Raw genomic sequence first — 6,120 nt, 5'->3', positions numbered from 1 at the left:
AAAAGAAAAATTGATTTATATTTTTAAGTATATGATTGTTTTGCATATATATATATATATATATATATATATATATATATGTGCACTACCTGAATGCAGTGCCCATGGAGGTCAGAAAAGGAAGTTGGATCCCCTGGAACTGGAGTTAGCCACCGTGTGGGTAATAGGAACCAAACCTGTGTCCTCTGCAAGAGCAGTGTTCTTAAGTGCTGAGCCATCTCTCTAGCCTTCTACATCTATGATTATATTGGAAATATTGTCTATGCCTTTGACCTGTAATTCTTTTTTAAAAATATATTTCTTTATTATGTGTATGAGTATATTGCCTGCATGTATGTAAATTCACCTGTGTCATGCAATACCCACGTAGGTCAGAGGAGGGCATTGGATCCCTGGAACTGGAGTTACAGGTGGTTATTTTCTGCTGTGTGGGCACTGGGAACTGAACCTGGGTCCTCTGCAAGAGCAGTCAGTGCTCTTAACTGCTGAGCCGTTGCTCCAGGCCCCTTGACCTACAATTCTTTTCATTCTTCTATAGATACCAATAGTTAATAGATTTGGTCTTTTCATAGTGCCCTAAAAATGTCCTAAAGGCATGTTCCCTTTGTGTTTTTAAATGTATATATTTTTTTGATTGAGCCAATTCTTCTATCTTATCATATTCTGTAAAGGGAAGGGTGTGAGTCCTGGGATGGCAGAGTTGCAGCCCCCATGGGAGGAGAGAATACAGGTTCTACCTGTAAAGCAAGCTAAATGAGTCTGGCAATGTTGTCAGTGGGAGGTGCTGGGGATATGAGGTTGGGGTATCCCAGGGTGGAGAAAGGAAGGGACTTACGAACAACATAGGCAGCCAGGAATCCTGGGGTGGTGGCAGGGTTGGGGTGCCTAAGAGAGGAGGAAGTCCTCTACCAGCAATGTGTTCAGTGGTAGCCTGAGGTGGGGGCAGTGGGATTGGGGTGCCCGAGGAGGAAGGAAGGAGAGGGTCCTATTAGCAACATGAGCAGCAGGGAATCTATCTTAAAAAAAAAAAAAAAAGACCCTAGAGAGGACTGACATTTCATTGGTTTAGCTCCTCCTTCACCTCAGAGCCTGTTCATGCTGAAACTCAATCCCCAGTGAGACCATTGAGAGGTGATGGTGTGTGAAAGCCAGTTTCGCTGTCTCTTGGAGGTTCTCTTCTTGTTTCCAGTTGTCCTGCTCTTGGGACTCTGCACGGTCCTCACCAACAAGGCCTTCACTAACTGTGACCCACTAACTGTGACCCACTGTGACTGCCATCCCAGTGCCCATAACTATAGGAAATAAATCACTTTCCTTTATAACTTAGCCCATCTCAGGGATTCTGTTACACTAACAGAAGTAGACTAAAGCAGTGCAGCCCTCAAAGCACAGCCTTCAGCTTCCAGGGAGCCTGCCCATGTGTGCATCTACACATCTCTCTCGTCTGCACAGCCTAACCCTGCAGGGCCAGAAGACGCATGGCATTTATGCTCATTTCCATGCTAATCCACAGCGTTCTTTGGTCCAGTACACCTAGAATTTTACCTAGGTTGAAATTTAAGAACTTACAGAAGAGACTGAGTGTCCATCTTATTTAATGTTAAGCACTTTTCCAAGTTTTTGTTTGTTTCTGTCCTGGTGCTGAGGACTAAACCCAGGGCATTCCACATGCTAAACATGTGCTCTACCACTGAGCTATACCTGCATCCCAAAGCAGGGTCCATTAATCATAAAACACCCATAATTGTTGGATTATAACTAGAGCTAATGAGATGGGAAGGGCACGTAAAAAACCCCATTGAGGAAAAGGCTAGGAAATCATTTTTTGACTTCAGAATAAGACTTTCATCACATCTCCGTAAAATAAAATGATTTTACATATAATTATATACAAGTGTGGACATTGTCCTAGTTAAATTTGCAGTGTAATTATTCTTATTTTCAGTTGAGTGTCCACTCACACTTTTGCTGCAGAGTAAATTACCACAGACTTCATGGCTTAAAGCAACCACTTATTTTCTGTGGGTTAGGAATCTGGGCGGCGTGGCTGAGTGTGCAGCTCAGGGCTCTCCTGCAAGGCTGGGAAAATGACACTGCAGAGACTGGAGTCACTGAATGCCCACCGGGGATGTTCACTTACTGGTTGATAGAGTAGGCTCTGAGTCAAGAACCTCAGTGTGTGGTTAGCTGTGGGTCAGTGGTTACCCACAGCACTCCCAGGACAGCAACCTGCTTCACTAAAGATAGGAGTCCATGAGCAACACAGCAGTCCACACTTTGGAGATCTAATTAGGTGCGTGACTGCCTATCAACATGGAAGCACTCTATTGGAGAAACAAGTTACTCTTGGGGAGGGGAGTATACAAGGCTGTGAAAAATGGAAAGCTGGGGTCATTACAGCTATTGTGGAAGCCGTCTAATGCACAACACACCCACTATATTCTTTATGGTAGTAATACAAAACAATTAAAAAAAAACATAACGGTTCTTTTGATACTTGACAGCTGGCTTAATAAAAAGATTGTGATTTTAGTACAAGTCCCTTTCCTGACAACGGCTCGAAGCAGCACCACTTTAAAATTGGAACCCTTCAAGACCAGTTAGTGAAATTCACTTGAGGAGCTGGAGGGCAGTGCCCTGAAGGGGCCAGGTTCTCTCGCTGGACTTCAACCGCCGCTGCACATTGGCTGGTGCAGCCAGTCTGCTGCCCCCAGTCTGCTGGAGCACAGGCCGTAGCACCACATCTGCCAAGGTGAGCTTGTTCCCGACTAGCCACAGGCTCTTCCCCAGTGCAGAGTTCATGGAGCGGAAAACAGGCGCTTTACTGTTTCCCTCTTTTAGCTGAAACGTGGTCTCTACCCAGCTATCGATGAGGGATAAGTTGATAGCGTTGTGCTTCTGGCCAGAGATTAAGAAATGTGCACTGTTCCCTTCTTCGATGGGGTACATCATCTGCACACTGAACGTCATCTGCTTCTTAGTGCACGTTCTTCCAAATCAAAGGGAAGCCCAACTGATGCTTGTGGGGGGGCCGTTTTCTGTCCTGTTCCCTGAAGCACTTGAGAAGGTTCTCGGCACATTCCCAACTGATGAATGCATATGTACAGTGGACAGTACCCTGTAGTGTTCGCAGAGCAGCACAAGCAGGGAGAGTGGTGGGGAGGCTAGGTTTGCGTTGATCACAATGTCTTTCCCTTTCCAAGCACAGAATCAAATCCAATGCATTGGTGGTTAATGTTGAGGGCTTATCAGCTTGCAGGATGTTGGTTACGTCCAAGCCCACATCTGGACTGTGAATCATCTTGGAAAGGCCGTACAATGCGGCCTTCGACTCATACAAGCACTTTAATGTATCATCTTGGCAGGATTCAAGGGCTTGCAAAGATGGGCCAGATGTTTCCTGCATGTGGCCCGAGTTGGAAGTGGGGCTGGTGTCTTGTTACATATGTTAGGGAGCCAGTACGTGCAGGTTAGAAGCTCTACACACAGAGGTATGCTGCCTCCATGATAGGGCTTTACCTGGTACAGCGCATGGGGGAACCAAATGAAGCGCTGGGGACATACCCACAAACTTAAGACTGCCCAGAGCCACCTCAGACTACAACCGCTTTTTTTTTTTAAATGTTACAGTTCTGAGGTTTTTTTTTTTTGGTCTTTTTGAGACAGGGTCTCCCTGTAGCCCTAGCTGGAACTCACTATATAGACTCACAGAGATCCTCCTGCCTCTGCCCTCCCAGTGCTGGGATTACAGGTGAGTGCCACCACACTGGGCAGTTCTGAACATTTTTAAAGTTGTCTGTTCACCCTCCTATCCAGAATAAGGTAATATAAGCAATCACATAAAAATAAAATAACCAATTCTTCTTTAAGGAAAAACAAATACAATGCTTTAACTCTTTGGCTCACTACTTCAATCCCTGGCATGCAGATGTGGGGAAAGTATGATTCTCTGAGTTTGGAAACAGGGTTCCACATGTATAAGGCACAGTGACCCATACAGGTGAACTGGCAAAGAGCCAGTACCCAGGGTAGAAATTCATAAAGTGGCATTTTGAAATTCGATAACTGCCATGCGAAAGATATAACTTGCATAAAATTTGAAGTGACGTGCTCAGATGCCAGTGGGTCTATGGATAGTTTGTGAAATGCGTACATCTAACTAGCCAAGGCACCCAATCTTCAAGAGGCCCAATGGGTTAGTTCTCATAATAAGGAAAGGGCACATAAAAACAATCCCATTAACGAAACTGGAAAATAGTTCTTGACTTCAGAAGACAACTTCCATCAAACCTTTACAAAATAAAAGAATCTCTTATATTTAGTATCAAAAGTTAGAAAATTAATACAGAATTGAAAAAGGAAGAAAGCTATTTAAAGAGCAAATACAAGTTCTGTCTTAAGAAACTGCCCAATTTCATTCTCCAGATCCATGTACCACAAAGTATTTCCATTATACATATAAAGTCATCCCAACCCAAAAAATGAAGACTAAAAACAGATGCTCTCTTACCCAATCTCATTTCTAGACTAATTATATCAGCAATGAAACACATTAACCACTGAAGTGTTACAGAACTTCAGCTCTTTCCTGTAAAATGTCTTACCTGATTGACAAGAAACATCCTTACTTCTGTGGACTCCAGTGAGCTGAGGAAGTAAAACACATTAATTTGCTTAAGGCTGCTTTACAATCATAGAGAACACAACTTTTAAAGTGGTCATAAAATGTGTTGTTTTTTTCTGTGTCAAGACTAGCCTCTATAATCTGCCCACTGGGCACTCAAATCAGAAAAATCAACATTTGAGTCCCAGCTCAAACCCTGTAGCTGTGTGACTTCTAGCTAATTAACCTCTCTGAATTAGTTTTGTCATTTTAAAAAGTATCAACTCTGGGGCTGGAGAGATGGAGCACTGGCTGATCTTGCAGAGGACCAGGGTACAATTCCCAGCACCCACATGGTAGCTAACAACTGTCCACAACTCCAGTTCCAGGGAATCTGATGCCCTCTTCTGACCTCTGTGGGCACTGCATAACACAGGTGTACTTACACACATATAGGCATTTATGGGGAGCGCGCTGGGCTCTCGGGGCCCCTGCGCACACCCGGAGAGGTCGCGGCTGGTCCTGCGGGCTTCTCCGCTGCGCACACCTGGAGGATCGGCGGGTCGCGCACTGCGTCGCTGTCTGCCGCTTGAGTGCTGAAAGTCTGCTGCTGCCGGGGCTTTGCCCGACCAGGTCCCGCCCTAATTTCACCTGTGCACTTTCCTCAAGATGCGAAATCCACCGGCCGCTGGATCACGTGGGAAAGTGTGGGGGTGGCTAAAGCTGGGTGTCCGTGAGTCGATGACGGAAGGATACCGCCCCCCGGGGAGACTGGATCGCAGGCAGGAGACACAGGACTCAGTTCAGTCAGATTCAGTGGTACAGCTCTTTATTCTCCAAGTCTCAGCGATCCCCGCTCTAGTTCCTAGCTCCAGCTCCACTTCCAGCTCCAAATATTGAGGGAAAACCAGGGAACTTTATACCGTGGAGGTAGTGGTAAAAGCTTTAGCTGATAGGCACTTTGTGAGATACCCTATTTACATATGGAAGTGAACTCCTGCCAGGTTGCGAGACTGCCAGAAAAAATCACACAGGAAAGCATGGCATTTCCAGAGCCAGAGGCCATGTTTACGGTAGGGCATCTGTGGCGGTCACTTCAAAAGGTGAGTCAGGAAAAATGCTAGGAAAGACACACTGCTGATAAAAGGAGTCTCTGCATTTAAGACCAAGCCCGTAGGCCATCCAGACATGGAGAAACTACTACTTTACACAGCAGGGGTCCCCAACATCTCCCCCTCTTTGATTTAAATATGAAGAAGTGCCATCACCAGCCCCAAGGGCCAATTTGTCTCATCTTGGGAGAAATCCAAAGTTTGATAATTGATCATGACCTGTTTCCGTGGTGATTTTTAGCAAATGGCATTAACTGTCAGCAAAGAAATCTTAAAAACAGTGAGCAAGCATACACAGTATTGTTAAGGGGTAGGAGCCATGCAAAACAAGGGATTGCTAAGCCAAATAGATTACAAAGTTTTTAGAGTGTTAACATTAGTTTCAACAACATTTTATTCATTTGT

General features: G+C 45.0%; 1 pseudogene; it reads right to left on the bottom strand.

The window, feature by feature from the left end:
* Positions 1–2,610: 2,610 nt before the first annotated feature.
* Positions 2,611–4,622, bottom strand: LOC103741728 (annotated as a pseudogene).
* Between the last annotated feature and the right edge of the window lie 1,498 nt (positions 4,623–6,120).

This window comes from Nannospalax galili, unplaced genomic scaffold, assembly GCF_000622305.1.
Source record: "Nannospalax galili isolate Female #2095 unplaced genomic scaffold, S.galili_v1.0 scaffold700, whole genome shotgun sequence".
NCBI lineage: Eukaryota > Metazoa > Chordata > Mammalia > Rodentia > Spalacidae > Nannospalax > Nannospalax galili.
Note: the sequence above shows the minus strand (reverse complement) of the source record. Positions and strands in the feature narration are given on the sequence as shown.